Below are 20466 nucleotides of genomic sequence, written 5' to 3'. Positions count from 1 at the left end.
TTGCAGCAAGAGATGTTTAGGTTGGACATTAAGAAAAAATTCCTAACTATCAGGGTGGTTAAACACTGGAATAAGTTGCCTAGGGAAGATGTGGAATGTCCATCACTGGAGATATTTAAGAGCAGGTTGGACAGACATCTATCAGGGCTGATCTAGACAGTCCTTGGTCCTGCCATGAGGGCAGGAGACTGGACTTGATGATCTGTCGAGGTCCCTTCCAGTCCTAGTGTTCTATGCTTCTCTGGTCTGGCAAATCCCCTTGTTCAGGACCAGTTAGGTCCCAAGGGTGCCAAACCAGCGAGTTTGTAAATTGCTTTTTGAGGTGGGGGACTGGGGAATCATCTGTAACTAAAGCTACTCCTTAGGCGGCGCATTGGGTACTCCCGATCCTGCACCCTATCTACAGCAAGATGAGACTTCGCCAGCCAATAGAATAGAGGGGTTAATTGCTTCTCCAGGATACAATACAGCATAGACGTGATGTGGACATAAAGAGTCAGGGGCTGGCAGCCCTAGACCCCTTGGGACAGGGGTGCATTGGCCTCTGAACTCCCAGCACTCTGCTTAGTCTGTTCTCTTCATGGTTTCCCAGCGAAAAAAACTGCCCAGCTCCCAGGCCCTGCCCCCCAGCCAGGTGGCCGTCTCTGCCTCCCATCCTTTGTCTCTCCCTCTGGGAAGAGCCTTGTTAACTGCTCAGGCTGGGACTAGGTGTCTGGGCTAATACACTTGTGGGCGAGTCAGTGGGAATCACACATCACAGTGCAGGGGAACCCTGGGTTACAGAGCAGACAGCCCCCCACTACGTCACCACTCCTTCCAGCACTTCTCCCTCCCTTCCAAACTTTAACTCATCCTTACCCAAAAGGCAGAGGGAATTTGGCCTTGCTCCATTTGCACCATTCTAAATTCCAGCCAAAGAGCAACTGGACCGAATTCTTATCCGAGCACACCTATGTCCCTCCTTCCACAGGCAGAGAGGACAGCAGCCTGTAAATCACACCGGCCTTGGTGGCTGTTTCCTTTGCAATACGTTGTTATGACAGGAGTCAGCAGAGGGAGCTGTTACAGCATCATCCCAATTGCTTTTCTCCTTGTGCAAGCAGGGCAGAGGTTTTGAAGACACCCAGGATTGTTTTAGAGGGGTGATGCTGCTTCGTTGGGGGAGGCTGTGTTGCCTGCCTTGGCTCAGTCCTTGGAGCAGCACAGTTTGCTGCAAAGAGGTCTATGGTGTTTGGACCCAGAGGTGTGACCAAAAGCACTGTTTGCAGGCTGTATGTGACCAGCACTGGTCCAGAGCCAGTATATGCAATGCAGACCATCCGGAGATGATAGGAAAGTTTTCCTGCCCGACCAAACTAGGCAGTCGCCTAGGGCACCAAGTTAAATGGGGCGCCAAATGGTAGCGCAATATCATTGAGGGGTTTGGAGGTGGGGGGTGCCGATTGCATGGTTTGCCTAGGGTGCCAGTTGCTGGCAGCTAGTCTAGGGCCACCCCTGGCCCCATGTCATGCGATTTCAACTCGAACAGGAAAGCCGCTTGCTGGATTTGCTACCAGTTGGCAGACACATTTTCCCACTACAAGCATTTGATAAGTAGATGGCTCTAGTTCCTAGTAGGGATGTAATAATGTAGCCAATTAACCGATAAGCAAAAGCTTATAGGTTAACGCTATAGACTACATGCATTCCCACCCCCCTCCCTTTGCCAATAAATGTTTTAGTGGGCTAGCCAGCAGCCCAGCTCGGTCCTGGCTCACGCTGGGTCCGGGACCTACCCCCACTGCAGGTCTGCATTTAAAATGTATTAGGAACCAGACAGGCAGGCAGCCTGGCTCAGTTCTGACTCATGCCGGGTCCAGCAGCTCAGGCCCCTGCTCCCAGACAGGGGCTGCTATCACCCCATGCTGCTGCCTCTGTATCAGAGGCAGCAGCACAGGGCGACAGGCAGCTGGTCTGCAAGGGGAGCTGGGTTTTAAACTGGCTCTACTTGCGGCCCAGCTCCCACCTGGCACTCCATGCTGCCTCTGATACAGAGGCAGCAGTGCAGAATGGCAGGGAGCTCCTCAGGAGTGGAGCTGGAGTGCACTGGCTGCCCTTCCTCCCCCCAGGACTATAGATTAGTCGACTAACCGAGAAGAATTCATGAGGTTAATCGACTATTCAATGAACCGAAACTTAACATCCCTAGTTCTTCGGGATGTTTTTAACAGAGGACACCTCTGACCAGAGGATCCCAAAGGGAATTGCTAGTCCAGGGATGAGCCTCGGAGGCAGAATGCCCTGGGAAAGAAAGCACAGGGTTTGGGGAGGGAACCCACCGCAAATGGCGCCAGGGGACATGGAGCAAAAAGGTGGAGGGACCGACCGGCAAGGATTGGGAAGTTATGGAGGCTTGGTAGGAGTTTGGAGAGGGTTCTCCCTTCCATACAACCAGCTCACCTGGGGTGTGTCTAGACTACATGCCTCCTTCGACGGAGGCATGTAGATTAGCCAGATCGGAAGAGGGAAATGAAGCCGCGATTAAAATAATCGCGGCTTCATTTAAATTTAAATGGCTGCCCCGATCTGCCGATCAGCTGTTTGTCGGCAGATCGGGGCAGTCTGGGCGCGATGCGCCGACAAAGAAGCCTTTCTTCATCGGCACAGGTAAACCTGGTTTCACGAGGCTTACCTGTGCCGATGAAGAAAGGCTTCTTTGTCGGCGCGTCGCGTCCAGACTGCCCCGATCTGCCGACAAACAGCTGATCGGCAGATCGGGGCAGCCATTTAAATTTAAATGAAGCCGCGATTATTTTAATCGCGGCTTCATTTCTCTCTTCCGATCTGGCTAATCTACATGCCTCCGTCGAAGGAGGCATGTAGTCTAGACACACCCCTGGGGAAAAATCTGCTCACCAGCTGCCCCCGTCCCTACCCCAGAGATAACCAGGCCAGACTTTAGCAGCATTCACGTCTGCTGGGGTTCTCGGTTCATGTCTTGCTCGAGACACAAATGCAGCTAAGCTGGATGATCTGTCTCACCCCTAGCGAGCACCTGCCCCCATCAGAGAGGTCCTCCAACCCCCGATGGTGCCACAGGAGGGGCAACATGAGCATCCTGCAGCTCACGATGGCAGGACCCAGGGAGGAGCGTGCATGGCTTCAGCGACCAGCCAGCAATGGGCTGCAGGAGCTAGAGAGGACCTGCGGGGAAGGGGCACTGTGTCTGCAGAGCAGCATGAGACCCCGTGCAGGCATCTGGGCCTGGATGTCTATGGAGGGCGGAGGGCCGGCAGCTCCTTGGGGTGCTAAGAATTGCCAGCAGTTGTGAGCAGACGAGCCCCAAGTGCACGCCCTGAAGCAGGAGGAGGCAGAAGGGAGGAGCACTGCGTGGCAGCAGACTCACTTCATCTCAGCCCCCCCGGAGAAGCACCCCTTCAAAGCCAACCCAGCTGCTTCGGAGGCTGGGAAGGGGGAATGAAGACAGGTCGGCCAGTGGGGGAGGGGAAGAGCGGATGAATTGGACCCAGGCCTGCCCTGTAAAAGCCTGCCCCAGAGCAACTAAACCACAAACTCATCACAGGTGTGCAGAGCCCTTGCGCAAACCCAAAGTGACTAAAGCTAGCAGAAGTGCCTGTCTTAGGGGCATGCACCAGGTAGCCAGGCGGAGTTAAGCAGGGCCAGTTTCTAACACAGGCAAGGCCATTGCAAACCCCTGCTCCTTATCTCTAGCCAGAGGGCAAAACTCCAGACAACACAGCGTGGGCCTACCCCTGCTCTTACTGGAATCCCACCTCTTCCAACAGTCTTTTGCTAACAAGCACCCTGAGGGAGCAACCCCTCCCTCTGTCCTCTTGCGTGGCTCTGTCACCCCCAGGGACGAGTCTGTGAGCAAAATCATAGGCTTTGGGCCTGGCTGCTGCCTCAGTTTCCCCTCACATCTTTCACCCCAGGCTCACAGTCCTTTATCAGAACTTCCCATCCAGCAGGTGCCTCTGCCTGAGAGCTTCCCAGCAAGCTCAGGCCGCAAATAGCAGCTGTCTCAGCTGATGTCCCAGGCCCCCATCTGCCCAGGAGTTAGGGAAAGACCCTCCTTGCCCCCCTGGCCACCTTTATAATTCCCCAACAGGTGGGGTCCAGTCACAGGCTCCTCCCTGTCACATGACCCCCAGCTGTCCTCCTTACCTGAGCACAGGTGAGTCCCAGCCCTCACCCTCTTAAAGGGCCAGCTCACTCAGGGGCAGTAACACCCGAGACGGGGAGGCCCCTGGCCCTGAGTTCAGATGGGCTTAATCTCTTCGTTTTAATCAAGGGAAAAGCATGGCTTTGCCGGCGGGGCGGGGAGGGAGCGAGAGCGAGACAAACTGATTTCAACCTTCCTGAAGCAGGAAGGCAGTCACTGATATTTTTAATCTCTTTTTAATTAAGGATAAAGCCCCGTCTTACGTAAGAGATGGGCTGTTTTTTTTTTTTTCTAAAGCTTGAAAGCTCATCTGAGGGAAAATGAGAGAAGCCATTCAAAGAGGAAGAGAGCGGGCTGGGCTTTATAGCCGCCATTTTGTCTGCTGCTGGGCGTCCAGGGAGGGAGCAGCATGTGGGAAAAGGGCCTCCCACTGCCGGTCCTTTGTGGCGGGCCCCACAGCGCGCACCCGCTATTCCAGGCTGAATTGCTCCCGCATGCCCCCTCCCCGTTCCTCTGGGTGGCCCTCCCTGCACCTACTCCCCTCGCAGGCACCGGTTGCTATGCCCACGGCTGTCCCGAGCTGGCCTCATGGGCTTGTGGACCGGCGTGAGCCTGGCACCCAAGAGAGCAGTGTTCAGTTCTCAGCCACACGACTGACTAACTAGTTCCCCAGCCGGCACTTCTCTGCCTTGGGGCGTGTGTGAGTGTGATACTCCAGCAGAGCAGCACCGGTCAGTCACTAGGTTCCTTTGCTTATATATTATCCACCCGCCCAGCCCCGAATCTGTGCCTGCTTGTGTCCTCAGCAGGGTCAGAGCAGGCCTGGGGGAAAATGGCACCCTGGGCCAACTTGTGTTTTGGTGCCCCGACCCTTGTGGGCATAGCACCCTCTATTTTCCCTGGGCTCCGCAACCCCAAGTGTCCCCATGCTGTACCCCCTTTACCATTAACCCTGCATTGTGCCCCCTTCATCCCAACCTTGGCACCTTCCTCCCACCAGTACCCTCAGTCCCAGCCCTGCTTTTCCAGCATGCTCTGTCCCCCTGTCCAGCAACACCCATGCCCAGTTGTCCCTCATCCTCTGGCTACAGCAACATGGGCATAGGTCCATGTTGCCCGGCCCTGCCAGGATCATCTCTTTTCCGAGTCTGGGAAGCAGCCAATGCAATGAGGATCCATAAATATTTACCCCAGCTAACGATAGCGAGAAGCACGCTCCTAAACCACTGTGCTATCTACAGACAGTGGGTGACATCCACAGCTAAGTCTACTGCTGTAAGCCAGAGAAAACCTCTGCAAAAGAGGTGGGGTGGGGCACATGCCCCAAAAGAGAGGGTTAAATAGACCAGAAAATAAATCTTCAGACAGGCGCACACAGAGGGGCTATTAAATCCACAGCAGTGAAAGCAGCTCTTTTGCCGTCATCAATATTTAAGACATTTTTGGAAAAATTTCCTCCAAGGACCAAGGAAAGCTCTTACATTAGTCGTGTCCAGAGTCAGGGACCTTTCCTGCTTAGTAGCTGAAACCCCTGCTGTTCTGCTTGGTATTTCAGATAATTGATGATCCGGTATTTACTGCCGCCCTTGACTAAGTACAGAGCAGTTATGGTTACAGGTCCGACGGATTTGGCACACATGACTTCTAGAGCATTTTTCTAAATCCCCACAGAAACCACTGCAAGAAGAGCAAAGCATTGTGCTATTTTTTGTCCAGTCTTTATGGGGGTTTTCAAGTGGTCACACGTGTTTGGCATGTGCTGACGCATGTCTTCATGTATGTACAGCACTGTCACAGCGGGCCCTGAGCCCTGCTTGTGTGGTCAATCTGTGGTTATGTGTGTGTCTGTCCGTGTTCATCCTCATTCATTTGTATCTGGTGTGCATGTTGGGGTCTTCGTTCATGTGTGTCTGCGCATGCGGTATTCCCCATGACTCTGGGGGGAGAGTGGGGGTTTCATTCTCATATTCAAGGGGATGGTGCCTTCTCAGAGGTATGGTCACTTGTTGGTTTACTCCCTGCTTCTGGTCACCAGATTGATGGGGATGGTTGAATTCCCACAAGGAGAGAGGCAATCCTTGATTTAGTCCTAGGTGGAGCGCAGGATCTGATCCAAGTGGTAAATATAACTAGTCCGTTTGGGAATAGTGACCATTATGTAATAAAATTTAATATCCCTGTGGTGGGAAAAACCACAGCAACCAACACTATGGCATTTAATTTCTGAAAGGGGAACTCTACAAAAATGAGGAGGTTAATTAAACAGAAATTAAAAGGTACAGTGCCAAAAGTAAAATCCCTGCAAGCTGCATGGAAACTTTTCAAAGACATCATAATAGAGACCCAACTTAAATGTATACTCCAAATTAAAAAACAAACACAGTAAGAGAATAAAAGAAGTGCCACCATGGCTTAACCACCCAGTAAAAGAAGCAGTGACAGATAAAAATACATAATTTAAGAAGTGGAAGTTAAATGCCAGTGAGGACAATAGCAAGGAACATAAACTCTGTCAAATTTATTGTAAAACTATAATAAAAGCCAAAAAGGAGTTTGAAGAACAGCTAGCCAAAAACTCAGAAAGTAATAGTAAAATGTTTTCTAAGTACATCAGAAGCAGGAAGCTTGCTAAACAACCAGTGGGGTCCCTGGACGATTGAGATGCCAAAGGACCACTCAAAGACATTCAGGTCATTGTGGAGAAACTAAGGCTACATCTACACTGCAGGCTTTTTGCACAAGAATTCTTGCACAAAAGGTCTTGCACAAGAGTGCATCCACACTGCCATGTGCTTTTGCGCAAGAGATGTGCTTTTGCAAGAGCGTCCATGGCAGTATGGACGCTCTCTTTTGCAAGAAAGCTCTGATGGTCATTTTAGGCATAGGGGTTTCTTCTGCAAGAAACCCCTGTTGCCTGTCCACACTGACTTCTTGCACAAGAAGGCTTATTCTTCATGGGAAGAGGAATAACTCTTGCGCAAGAAGCCCTCTGCTCCGATGCCTTACTGTAAATTTACTTCGCAAGAACACATGTGCAGTGTAGACATGGCCGTTCTTGCACAAAAAGCCTGCAGTGTAAACGTAGCCTCAATTAATTCTTTGCTTCGGACTTTGTGGCTGAGGATGGTAGGGAGATTCCCAAACCTGAGCCGTTCTTTTTAGGTGACAAATCTGAGGAATTGTCTCAGATTGAGGTGTCATTAGAGGTGGTTTTAGAACAAATTGATATATTTCACAGAATCAAGTCATTCAACCAAGAGTTCTGAAAGAACTCAATTGTGAAATTGCGGAACTATAAACTGTGGTTTGTAACCTATCTTTTAAACCAGCTTCTGTACTTAATAACTGGAAGATAGCTAATGTGACACCAATATTTAAAAAAGGACTCTATCCTGGCAATTACAGACTGATAAGTCAAATGTCAATACCGGGCAAATGAGTTGAAACTATAGTAAAGAATAACAATGTCAGGCACATAGATGAACATAATTTGTTGGGGGAAAGTCAACATGATTTCTGTAAAGGGAAATCATGCCTTAGTAATCTACTAGGGTGCGTCTAGACTGGGAGGATTTTTGCTTTTGCGCAAAAAATTTGCCAGCTGTCTACAGTGGCCGCTTGAATTTGCGCAAGAGCACTGACATTCTAATGTAAGAATTCAGTGCTTCTTGAGCAAATATGTTGATGCTCCCGCTCAGGGATAAGCCCTCTTGTGCAGGAATACTTGCGCAAGAGGGCCAGTGTAGACAGGCACCTTAATTTTTTGCGCAAGAAAACCCAATGGCTAAAATGGCCATCAGAGCTTTCCTGCGCAAAAGTGCGTCTATACTGGGCACAGATGCTTTTGCTCAAAAGCACTTTTTGTGCAAAAGCATCCGTGCCAATCTAGACGCGCTTTTGCAGAAATACTTTTAATGGAAAAACTTTTCCGTTAAAAGTATTTCTGCAAAATCATGCCAGTCTAGATGCAGCCCTGGAGTCTTTGTGGATAGTTCTCTGAAAACATCCACGCAGTGTGCAGCAGCAGTCAAAAAAAACCCAACAGGATGTTAGGTCTCATTAGAAAGGGGTAGAGAATAGACAGACAACATCTTATTGCCCCTATATAACACCATGGTACGCCCACATCTTGAATACTGCGTAGAGCTGTGGTTGCCTCATCTCACAGCTATATTGAGATAGGAAAAGGTTTAGAAAAGGGCAACACAAACAATGAGGGGTTTGGAACGGGTCTCATGTGAAGAGAGATGAAAAAGACTTGGACTTTCCAGCTTAGAAAAGAGGAGACTCTGGGAAGGTCTTCACTCAGGCCCCTCGCCCTGGGACACCTTCTTGGGTCATAAACCAAACGGAGACCCTTTCTGGTGCAGTCACCTGTGCCTTTTATTGTCAGTGCGTTACCCACCACCTTCTATTGACAGCATTTTGGTTTTCTAGCAGCAAACTCAGCCCACCTCTCCTTCTGCCTGGGAAATACACTCTCCCTCCACTCCTCTGGTTGTCTTATATAGCCCTCTGGCTAATGAGAACCACAGCTGCTTCCATTAGCCCTTTAGGCCCGGGCTTGCTCAGCTGGCTGTAATTGGCCTTTTTAGCCAGGTGGTAGTGGCAGAGCTCTGGCTTAGCCAGCAGTCTGTCACAAGACTAAGGGGGAATAGAATAGAGGTCTATAAAATCATGACTGGTGTGGAAAAAGTGAATAAGGAAAAGTTATTTCCTTATTCCCACAATATAAGAACGAGGGGTCACCAAATGAAATCAATAGGCAGCAGGTTTAAAACAAACCAAAGGAAGTTTTTCTTCACGCAGCGCAATCAACCTGTGGAACTCCTTGCCCAGGGGCAGATGACCGTTTTGCGGGGCCCCGGGCAGCATAATTCCGCGGGGCCCCCCCTTTGCCACGGCGCATGCGCGGAGCTTTCTGAAGCGTGGGGCCCGGGGTGGCCGCCCCGTTCGCCCTGCCCTATATCTGCCCCTGTCCTTGCCAGAGAATGTTGTGAAAACCAGGACTTTAACAGGGTTCAAGAAAGAGCTAAATAAATTCATGGAGGATAGGATCCATCAATGGCAATTAGCCAGGATGGATAGGAATGGTATCCCTAGCCTCTGTCAGAAGCTGGGAATGGGTGATACGAGTGGGATTGCTTGAAGATTCCCTGTTCTGTTTCTCTCCCTCTGGGGCATCTGGCATTGGCCACTGTGGGCAGACAGGATACAGGCAGTCCCCGGGTTACATGGATCCGACTTATATCAGATCCCTACTTACAAACGGGGTGAGGCAACACTGCACTAGCTGCTTCCCCCCACCAGACCAGGGAGACGCGAAGCTAGCGCCCCCCCCCAGCAGACCAGGGAGACGTGGAGCGGCTTTTCTCAGCAGACACCTCAGCTTGAGAATAAAGGACCGAGGGAAGTGAGGTGTGGGAGAATAAAACTGAGCTCTGGAGAAATGTTTGGCTAGAGTTTCCCCTACAATATGTACCAGTTCCGACTTACATACAAATTCAACTTAAGAACAAACCTACAGTCCCTATCTTGTACGTAACCCGGGGACTGCCTGTACTGGGCTAGATGGACCTTTGGTCTGGCCCAGTATGGTTGTTCTTATATTCTAAATCTCAGCCCAGAGATGGGTCTTTCAAGGCCAGACCTTGAGGCTGCGTCTAGATTGGCATGATTTTCCGGAAATGCTTTTAACGGAAAAGTTTTTGGCCCTTTTGTGCAAAAGCTTTGTGCAAAAGGGACTTTTGCCTGAATGGGAGGACTGTGTCTAGACTGGCAAGTTTTTCTGGAAAATCAGCCCCTTTTCCGGAAAAACTTGCCAGCTGTCTACACTGGCCGCTTGAATTTCCGGAAAAGCACGGATGATCTCATGTAAGATCGTCAGTGCTTTTCCGGAAATACTATGCTGCTCCTGTTTGGGCAAAAGTCTTTTTCCGACAGACTTTTGCGCAAAAGGACCAGTGTAGACAGCACAGTACTGTTTTCCGCCAAAAAGCCCCGATCGCGAAAATGGCGATCGGGGCTTTTTTGCGGAAAAGCGCGTCTAGATTGGCCACGGATGCTTTTCTGCAAAAAGTGCTTTTGTGGAAAAGCATCCTGCCAATCTAGACGCGCTTTTCCCAAAATGCTTTTAACAGAAAAGTTTTCCGTCTAAATTGGCATGGACGGAAAAGTTTTCCGTTACAAGCATTTCTGGAAAATCATGCCAGTGTGGACGTAGCCGAGCAGAATAGTATTTCCGCAAGAAGCACTGATTTCTTACAGTAGGAAGTCAGTGCTTTTGCGGAAATTCAAAGGGCCTGGGTAGAGAGGTGGCAAGTTTTTCTGGAAAAGTGGCTGATTTTCCAGAAAAACTGGCCAATCTAGACACAACCTGAGTGTTACTTGAGTATCCCTTTCGTCTCTAATGGCAGCACTGGAGTTAGCTAGGTTATGCCCGTGTCTACCTAGCACAGAGGTTTAAAAAAAAAAAATTCTGATGACTCAGTTGAAGAAAATTGACCCATGACCCAATGTAATTGGACTAGAGTGGGGGCTCCAGGGTGGGGCTGAGGATCAGAGCTTTGGGGTGTAGGAGGGGCTCAGGCTTTGGTTTGTCAGGGCTGGGGCAGAAGGGGCTTATTTCAAGCGGCTCCGGGTCAGCGGTGCAGCAGGGGGGCTAAGGCTGCTTCCTGCCTCTCCTGGCCATGCAGACCATGCCTCCCCCAGAAGCAGCCAGCAGCCAGTTCCCAGCCAATGGGAGTGCAGAGAGGGGCATTACATGGAGCTCTGCGTGCTCTCCTCCTCGCCCTCCTCTCCAATCTAGGAACTGGGCCTGCTGTGCAGTTGGTGGCGCCAGGACAGGGTGGGAGCTACCTTAGTGCCCTGACTGGTTACCTGATCCCCCTACAGCCACGCGTCCCAGTGCCCGACGGTCCACCCCCCAGCCCTGGGTCGCGACCCATCTGAAAACCCCCTGATCTAGCAACACAAGTCCTGACTCCTCGCAGACCCTGCCTTACTCGGTAGCCACTAAACAGCCTCTTGGGGGTTAAAAAGAAAAGAAAAGAGCTCAAACCCACGCCTCTCCACAGCACACCCCATGCACCTCACTCCCTGACCCACAACAAGCACCGCAGGGTGCACACGGCCAGCTCCTGCAGCCCCGTGGGAAGGGCTGCTAAGGTCTCTCCACCACACTGTGAAGTTTTCTGCTACCTGGGGTTCCTCTAGAAAGCGAGACCTTGGAGCTTAGTGGGTGGAGGCAACCGCAGATTGCACAATCACCCAGAGCAGAGAGCAAAACCTTTGCTGCTTCAGCAGCTTGCCTAGAGGTGTGGGAGGGAGCAGGCGGGGGGCTTGGTCTCCAGCCAGTGCCTGCAGACAGTTGGACTCGGAGAAGCTGGGAGAAAGGCCCCCAGGGGTAAGGCCGCACTCCTGGTCTTGCTGAAGGCAAGGGATGTTTTGTGACTGAGTCTGCCCCCCTTGGAACAGAGCATTTGTCCTAAGAGCTGGAGAAGAAGGGCGGGTGAAAGGTACAGGTGGAACCTCCATGGTCTGGGACTCTCTGGTCCAGCAACAGACCAGAGAGCCCCAGACAGCGGGGCAGTGGAGTCCGGCAGTCCGGGGGCTGACCATGGAGCCCTTGAGGTCCCGGGGCAATGAAGCCTCAGCAGTCCCAGGGCTGGCCATGGACCTGAGAGCCCAGAGTCCATCAGCAGAGGGGCTGACCTCCTCCGGTCCGGCAAACTCCCTCCTTCGGGACCGGTCAGGTCCCAAGGGTGCCGGACCAGGGAGGTCCAACCTGTATGAGTGGGGAAACGGCGAAGCTATTAAACTGGAACAGTGCCCCGGGAGGGGGTGGAAATCCCCCAGCAGAGACAATGCACTGCACAGGGCTGGGGAACCTTTTTTGGGTCGGGGGCCGCTGACCCACAGATGGGGGCTGCACACAAGTGAGAAGCAAAAAAGCCCTCGCTGGTGTGGCCCCCGAGTGAGGAGAAAGACGCTCCCCACCTTCCCCTCCCGCACCAGAGCCTAGAGGGGCCCAGCCTAGTAGATTTTGGTGTGCTCCAGTCCTGCGGTGGAGTAGCAGGGGGCTGGAGAACCAGCACAGGCTCCCCAATGCTGGGGGGGCTCTGAGCTCAGAGGCCGGATCCAGGCCAGCCAGCCCCCGGGCCTGAGGTCCCCCACCCCTGTACTAGAGGATGTTCGCTGCAGCCGGTCCTGAGCTGGAGGAGGTGGGCTTGATGTTCCAAGGGGCTTGAGTTTCTAGGGTTCCCTGGACGTGGGGGCAGCTTCTCCCGGGGTTTGCGCAAGGGAGGTGGGAATTCTGCCAGGAGCGGCCCCCGCTGGGAATGCAGGGAGTGAGCACGTGCCCTGGATCCATCGCTTGAGAGCGCCGAGCGCGTCGCAGCCGAGAGAGGGACGCCGTGGCATGGAAGATCCGACTCTTGGGCTCCAGGCCCAGCTCAGGGAGTGCTGGTCCCTTCGGCTCCGGGTCATTCTCCGGTGCTCTGCCCTGCCCCACTTTAAAGGGCTCAAAGCAAGGGGGTTTCCATTGTCTCTCGGCCTTCGCGAGCGCAGCGAGGTGGACGGCGAGTTGTTCTGGCTTCTGGCTACACGGGTTTCATCCCACAGCTTCTATGTCGGTCCCAATCCTGGGAGCTGCTGAGCACCCTCAAATCCCAGGGAAGCCCTAATACCTTTGGGCTCCCTCTAACCAGCTCCTTGGCACCGCGGGTTCATTGATGACGGATGGTCACTATTTCTAGGGCAATCACCTCCCTGCAGCCCATCTGCATAGAAGGACCGGGCTCCAATTCTAGTCCCACCTATGTAAACGCAGCATCACTCCCGCGGGTGGTGGTCAAGGAGACCAGAATCTGGTGCCCAACGCCAAACCCTGACCCCCCAGCCCAGGCCCCTCCCCGCTGCCCTGCCTTGGCAAAGCACCAGCTTCTAGCTCAGCTACTCGCACGTCACCAGCCACAGGAAGTTTCCCTTTCAGTGCCGGGAGCTGGTTTCACTTCAGCTTTTCTCCGTGCACAGTCACATGCCTGGCTGGGCTGAGCTGAAGGCAAGCCGCTCAAAGAGGGGCTTGCGCACCTACCCTCTCCCCTTCGGTAGTCACGTGCCCGGCTGTGAAAGCTGAGAGGATGTGACAGAGCAGCCAGGTGGGAGCCATCGCACGTAGGCCGGCCGCAGGGCCCACGGGCACGGATGCTGCGCAGGATCTAGCTGTTGGGAGGTGCGGCTGTACCAGGGTTCTCTCTGGGTTGTCGTGCTCCTTCTGGGCAGGCGATGCCCTGCCCCACAAGTGCCCCGCCTGAGCCCTGGGGTTGAGAGGATGTGTCCGAAGGGGTATCGGAATTGAGGCATGGCTGCTCTGTCTGCACGGGAGAAGCCCAGCTCTGTGCTGTGGTAGGGGCTTTGACACACATTTCCAATGACATGGAGCCGTGTTCCCTGTAAGCTGAGCATTTGGTTGGCCACTCAGGAAATGCTGCTCTGCTGATTAGCCGATTGCCCACAACCTGGCAGCTTGAGTGTCTATGGAGGGTGCACATCTGCACCTGCCTTGGTGCATGTGACAAAATTTATTCTACACACGGCTGGAAATAAGTAGAGCCTGTCTACACTAGGATATTATCACAGAATCACAACACTAGAACTGGAAGGGATCTCGAGAGGTCACCGAGTCCAGTCCCCTGCCTGTACGGCAGGACCTGAAACAACAAAATCAAATTAATGTGTCCACACTACAGGGGAGCCTTGAAATGAGTCCGAGGCGGGCTCTATTGTTGTGGACGCGCTACCTCAATGTAGAGCCCCAGGACGCACTGGGCAGTAATTACTTCGAATGTCTCTGGGGAGTCGTTATTTCAGAATAGCAGCAGTGGAGTATCCACACGGCTGCTATTTCAAAGTAACGGGCGCAGTAGCATGGACGCGCCACTTACTGTTACGAAATAACTCCCTTGTGCAGACCAGGGCTTAGAAGGGACATGGCACAGGGGGCTTGTTTTGAAAGGAGCCGTTATGACGCTCGTGCAGATTGGAGGCAAGAGGAATACGAAGATGCTATTCCTAAGATAACCCGGTAGAAAGAACAGGAACGGGGGGAGCCAGACAGCTTCTGCCCCACGCCGCATCCCTTCAGGGCAGGGTTGGGGTATGTTACATGGTAGTGGCTCTCCTCGGAGGCCAGATCTGATGCCTTCTGAAGTCAACAGCCGTCTTTCCACAGGTGCTCAGGAGCCTGGGAAGGAGAGGAGAGCATCTGCCTCCGGCGTTACCACGGCGACACCTTCCAGCCACACCAAAACCACAAGCCACCCAAGGGGAAAGCTAAAGCAGGATGCGACCCACACAGCCTCTGGGTGTGAGTCACTGGCCCATCCGGTGGCACTGAGACCAGCGTGAAGTACAGACTTAACGACCAGGCTTCCAGCTCGCGAGGTAGCGGCTCTTGTCCCTTCCCCGCCCCCCACGGGGCTAGCAGCTAGAGCCTTGCGCAGGGTAGGAGCCGGCTGCATGCCAGATTTCATGGGGAGGTCAGATTTCATGGTCTGTGATGTGTTCTTCATGGCTGTGAATTTGCTAGGATGGTCTTGCATCGGTCCCCACATCGACTCCTCTCTGGCCCCTCCCCAAGGGGTCTCCGTCTTTCCTATCCAGCCTCCTCTGACAGTAGCTTGGTCTGTCCCTGGCTCACTGTTGCGGCAAGCACCCTCTGTCTGCCTGATTCCGCCTCTCTTTCCTTTAGGGACCCTTCTTCTCTGCCCCCGTCTTTGTCTTGCCAAACTCGGGGGGCCCCAAGGCACAAGGTGGGATCTGAGCGGAGAGGAACAGCCCGGAGCAGAGGCTTGGCACGGAGGTGGGACTACAGCATGTGTAGACACACCCGAGCTGGCTTTGCTTAGTTTCATAGCCTGTAGTAATGAAGCGACCCCAGCCTGGACTTCAGAGGCTACAAACCCGGGGTCCCAGGTGGCTAGAACAGGCCAGGCTGAAACCTGTGTTGCTGCAGCTTCCCTGCTGTTATACCTGAGCTAGCTGGATTAAAGGGGGCGCGGGTGTCTTTGCAACATAGACGTCCCCTTAGCCAGGGACCAGCTGCAATGCCCAGCGCTGAATCTCAGCTCAGATTCCAACCCCCTGTGGGATTTCTGGGCTAGGAATTAGGACTGTATTTCAAACGTCCCTCCTGCTGGGCTTAACGCCAGAGCGGTGGGACCCAGACTTCCCCAAAGAATGGGGAAATGGGACTCCAGGTTGGTGAGTGTCTGGGGAAACGGCGAACCGCTGACCCACAGAAAAATCAGATGGGGGCTGCACACAAGTGAGAAGCAAAAAAGCCCTCGCTGGTGTGGCCCCCGAGTGAGGAGAAAGACGCTCCTCACATTCCCCTCCCACACCAGAGCCTAGAGGGGCCCAGCCTAGTAGATTTTGGTGTGCTCCAGTCCTGCGGTGGAGTAGCGGGGGGCTGGAGAACCAGCACAGGCTCCCCAATCCTGGGGGGGCTCTGAGCTCAGAGGCCGGATCTAGGCAAGCCAGCCCCCGGGACTGAGGTCTCCCACCCCTGTACTAGATGATGTTCACTGCAGCCGGTCCTGAGCTGGAGGAGGTGGGCTTGATGTTCCAAGGGGCTTGAGTTTCTAGGGTTCCCTGGATGTGAGGGCAGCTTCTCCCTGGGTTTGCGCAAGGGAGGTGGGAATTCTGCCAGGAGCGGCCCCCGCTGGGAATGCAGGGAGTGAGCGCGTGCCCTGGATCCATCGCTTGAGAGCGCCGAGCGCGTCGCAGCCGAGAGAGGGACGCCGTGGCAGGATGCTTAGTCTGTAGCTGTGCGATCAGGGCCCAGCTCTGTAAAAAGCCTCATGGAAAAACCACACGGAAACCCTGCAAATGCTGGGATCGTTCCAAGCTGGCTCCGACTCCACATCTGGGCTCTGTGACCTTGCGCCGTGGGCACGTTCAGCATTTGCTGGGTTCAGGACTGGCTGGCCCCGGGGCAAAAGGGCGAGAGGGGGTTACGCTGCACAGGTGCAGGATGCTGGCTCACGCAGGGCAGCCGGGAGATTCGCCAGCAGCCTTGCTAGCCTGACAGTGGCTCCGAAGACAGGAGAAATCATCCGTGCGTTCGGTGCGGCGTGGGACGGGTTTTCCCTGCTTTTTCCTGGGAGACTATGTGCAGTGGTCTAGCACACACCAGCTGTGCACGGAGCTCTCCTGGGCCCGCGATGCGGCAGCTTTCCAGGCCTCAGCTCCCAGGCTCTGCATTAGCTCTGACAGCATTCCCTGGCACTGGGCGAGTCCCCGGGCCAAGCTGCCGTAAAAGCTAATGGGCGATGCAATATTCAGCACGCACTCATGGAGACATGGGAGTGCATTAGAGTGCTCCCTGCTGCTTTGCAAACAAGCTTGCCCAGCAGAAAGGGGTTCAGGCCTTCCCCAGCACAGCCCCCGTGCAGCTGCTGGTTCAGAGACAGTGGGGAGAGAGTCTCTCCCCAAGTTCTGTTCCTGCATCTTGGTGACCAGCTCTTGGCCCAAGAAGGACTATATGGGTCTGTCTGAGCCTCGGAGCGCTGCTCCAACCGCTGGCCAGTAGGGGTCGCTGCTGAGCACCATCCACTGCCACGGAACATTCCCCCAGTGGTATGCTGCCCCCACCCGGAGCCATCAGCCACTCCGGGGGTCCCGAGAGACGCTTCCTCCGGTGGCCCGGGGCTCGGGTCATGGCTGCTGTGGCCGTCTCCGAGGTGCTGCCCGAACAAACCCTCACCCCATGTTCCACGTGGGTGCTGGGAGCTGGTGGGAAGTGCAGACACGGGGTGCACTGGGCGAGGGGCACAGCCACCCTGAGAGCCCCCGTTTGTACAGAGGGTGGGAAGCCCAGCCGGGGCAGGGGCTGCGCAGAGGGGTCCGAGAGGGATCGGCAGGGAGTCGTGCAGGTGGGCAGGTGCCCTAGCAGCGGGATCAGCCCGGCGGGGAACATTGTCCTGGGGAGGTGGTGGAAGCCCCGTTGATCAGTCACTCGGCAACATTAAAGCTTTCCCTGCAGGCACCAGTGTGGGGCTGGCTAGGGCTGACCTCCCTGGCCCTTTCCATCTGCCAGGGCTGCAGCGAGTCACCATCTTTCCTGGGAAGCCATGGGGAGGGGCCCTTTGCAGCCCTAGGCTGAGCTTATCGGGGGGAGGGAGGGGAGGGCCATTTGCAAAAGCAGCAGTGTGTGTGCATCAGCCCTGCCAAGCACCAACACACCCCACCACGGCTATGGGAGCGCCCTGTGCCCTCCCCAGGAAATCCACCCGCCTCTCAGCTAGGAAAGGGGGGCACCGAGCCAGTCTGCGCATCAGCGCCTGGCCTCTCCGCTTGGCTCCCAGCTCCCCAGGACATGCGACAAGCCCGGCGGCCTCTTGCCAGCTGTGGTTTTAGCGAGATGGGCACATAAATCCACTAGCTGCCTCCAGCTTCCTTCAGCCTCCTACGCCCCCGGGTTCCTGCAGTCATAAAACTCACCAGCCGGACAGCTTTATGAACACCAGGCATCTGCTGCCTGCAGTTAGGGCTGGGCCTCTGCCCCCCGTTACAGCTGGCCACCTCCAGCATCGCCAACACGGAGTGGCCAAAAATCACCAGGCTGCCCCAGAAATCCCGAGATTGGCTTAACGATCATGAGATTCTAAAGTGATGCAGCAGAAGGCTTGAAGGGGAGGGGGGAAGGGGGCTTTGAACATCCCTGGCTCACATTTTCAAGCCAGCAGGTTGAAAGTTGTTCATTATTTGTGTTGTAGTAACTCCAAGGAGCCCTCGGCGTGGCCCAGGGCCCCATTGTGCCAGGCACAGACACAGACAAAATGGCTCCCTGCTCCCAAACAGCTGGGACTTGCTGCTTTTTTATCATTTGAAAGCTCAGACCCTTCCCTAATCACGGGACTCCAGGAACTGAGACATGCACCAAAAGCTCCAAGTGGGACATCCCACGGCCCGGGTGATCTGAGCACAGAGCTGGGAAATTCTGGGTTCGAATCCCCCGGTGGCCGCTGACTCCCGCTATGACCCCCATAGAATCCTAGCGCTGGACGAGACCTCAGGAGGTCATTGAGTCCAGCCCACTGCCCAAGGCAGGACCAACCCCAACTAAATCAACCCAGCCAGGGCTCTGTCAAGCTGGGACTTAAACACCTCTAGGGGTGGAGATTCCATCCCCTCCCTAGGGAACCCATCCCAGTGCTTCCCCACCCTCCTAGGGAAAGAGTTTTTCCTAATATCCAACCTAGATCTCTCCCACTGTAACCTGAGACCATTGCTCCTTGTTCTGCCACCTGTCACGACTGTGAACAGCCTCTCTCCATTCTCTTTGGAACCCCCCTTCAGGAAGTTGAAGGCTGCTCTCAAATCCCCCCTCACTCTTCGCTTTTGCAGACTAAACAAACCCCAAATCCTCAGTCTCTCCTCCTAAGTCATGCGCTCCAGCCCGCTAATCTGTTTGGTTGCCCTACGCTGGACCCTCTCCAATGCATCCACATCCTTCCTGTAATTGGGGGACCCAGAACTGGACACAATACTCCAGATGTGGCCTCACCAGAGCGGAATAAAGGGGAATAATCACTGCTCTAGATCTGCTGGCGATGCTCTTCCTAATGCAACCTCATATGCCATTAGCCCTCTTGGCTACAAGGGCGCCCTGTTGACTCCTATCCAGCTTCTCATCCACTGTAATCCCCAGGTCCTTTTCTGCAGAACTGCTACTTAGCCAGTTGGTCCCCAGCCTGTAACAATGCTTGGGATTCTTCCGTCCCAAGTGCAGGACTCGACACTTGTCCTTGTTGAACCTCATCAGATTTCTTTTGGCCCAATCCTCTAATCTGTCCAGCTCACTCTGGACCCTACCTCTGCCCTCCAGCGTATCTACCTCTCCACCCTGTGAACTTGCTGCGAACGTGTAAACAGTGAACTTCTCGACCTCAGCTCCCCGCTTCCTCTCCGATGAGAGACATGCCATATGCCCTTTCTGCCTCCGGAAAGAGCGCTGAGTATGCTAATCGCCGCAGAAAGAGGCAGGGAGGTGGTTCCAAGGGCAGCTCTGGGTAAGCCCCGTTGCTGCTCGGTTTGCAGCCAGGAGGAGGCAAGCTTGGGGATGCTCTTTTGCTGGGAAGGAAACTGAGGCATGGGGCAATTCCCAATCAGAGACACACAGAGGTTTGTTTGCTTGGGATGACAGCAACTCTGTAGACCCTTTTCAGCAGCATGCTGTGAGGCAGCTGTCATCTGAGGGTCCCACCCCAGCATTCAGTCTCTCTGGGGGAAAAAGGGGCGAGTGGGATGTTTGCTCCTTCTTCATGAGACCTGCTATCTGTACAGAACTGCCCAGCCGGTTTGGGAAGCTGGCATGAGTGGATCATTATTCTCCCTGTCACAACAGCACCTGGAAGCTCCAGCAGAGACCTGCCATCTCATTGTGCTCGGTGCTGTACGAAAACTTAGTAAGAGCCAGGCCTGGCCGCAAAGGACTCCCCATCTAAACAGGCTAGTGTCGGGTTGTTACTCCCATTTTACAGAGGGGAAACCGAGGCAGCTGAGTGCCACCAGATCACGCCTCCTCTCCGACGGGAGCGATGGAAAAGATGGAGGATCGGAGCCGGCGTGATGGGTGTTCTGGGAAGAGGCAGAGTCGTGGGAACTCAGGAAGGGCAAATTGAAGGCTACCGATTGTCCACTGCTACCACCGTCCTCTGCGACTGCACTGGCTGTCCCCAGAGCGACCCCGCATGTGGACTCTTGTCCCCCATGTAAATTACACCCCATTACATATTTTGAGGTTGCTGGAGATTTTTCCAGCCCAGGGGGGAAAGACCCCAGGGAAACAGGGAAGTGCCATGCAGAGATGAAAGTAAGCAGATGGCAAGAGCTGGTGGAGATGCGGCCAGAGCCAGCAGGGAGCTATTTAAAAAGCCGGCAGGGACCGGGGTTGCGCCGGTGAGAAATTGTAAGTGACTTTCCCCGCTGGCTATATTACACACTCACTCTACCCGACACAGCAAGCGGAGAGGGCGCTGCCGGCTACGCAGACATGCACCGGCTGACGTTCAGGCTTACCTTTCAGGCAGGATATCTTAAGTCCCATGTTTTCATCCTTTTAGCATGAAGTGGCTCAGCGCTCAAACCCCCCGGCACGCCGGTCTGCTCCTCGGCTTTGCTCCGGCTGCAACGAGGCAGATATTTCAGAAAGCGCCCTGATGGGAAGCAGTGCGAGCAGGCGTCCCTTGTTTTTCTTTCAAAAGGTTCTGTAAGGTGGCTGGGCCTGGCGGGGTGTCTAT

The 20466-nt window shown here is 54.2% G+C and overlaps 1 non-coding gene across 1 annotated transcript in view; it reads right to left on the bottom strand.

Annotated features, from left to right (window-relative positions):
- The window catches only part of LOC106732983 (uncharacterized), a 50413-nt gene that overhangs the window by 17420 nt on the left and 12527 nt on the right, over positions 1-20466 (bottom strand). Inside the window, exon 2 of the transcript XR_012906637.2 lies at positions 20246-20351. This is a non-coding gene — a transcript (uncharacterized LOC106732983). The remainder of the gene's footprint in view (positions 1-20245; positions 20352-20466) is intronic.

The sequence above is a fragment of the Pelodiscus sinensis genome, chromosome 12 (assembly GCF_052426305.1).
Source record: "Pelodiscus sinensis isolate ZL-2025 chromosome 12, ASM5242630v1, whole genome shotgun sequence".
Taxonomy (NCBI): Eukaryota; Metazoa; Chordata; order Testudines; family Trionychidae; genus Pelodiscus; species Pelodiscus sinensis.
Note: the sequence above shows the minus strand (reverse complement) of the source record. Positions and strands in the feature narration are given on the sequence as shown.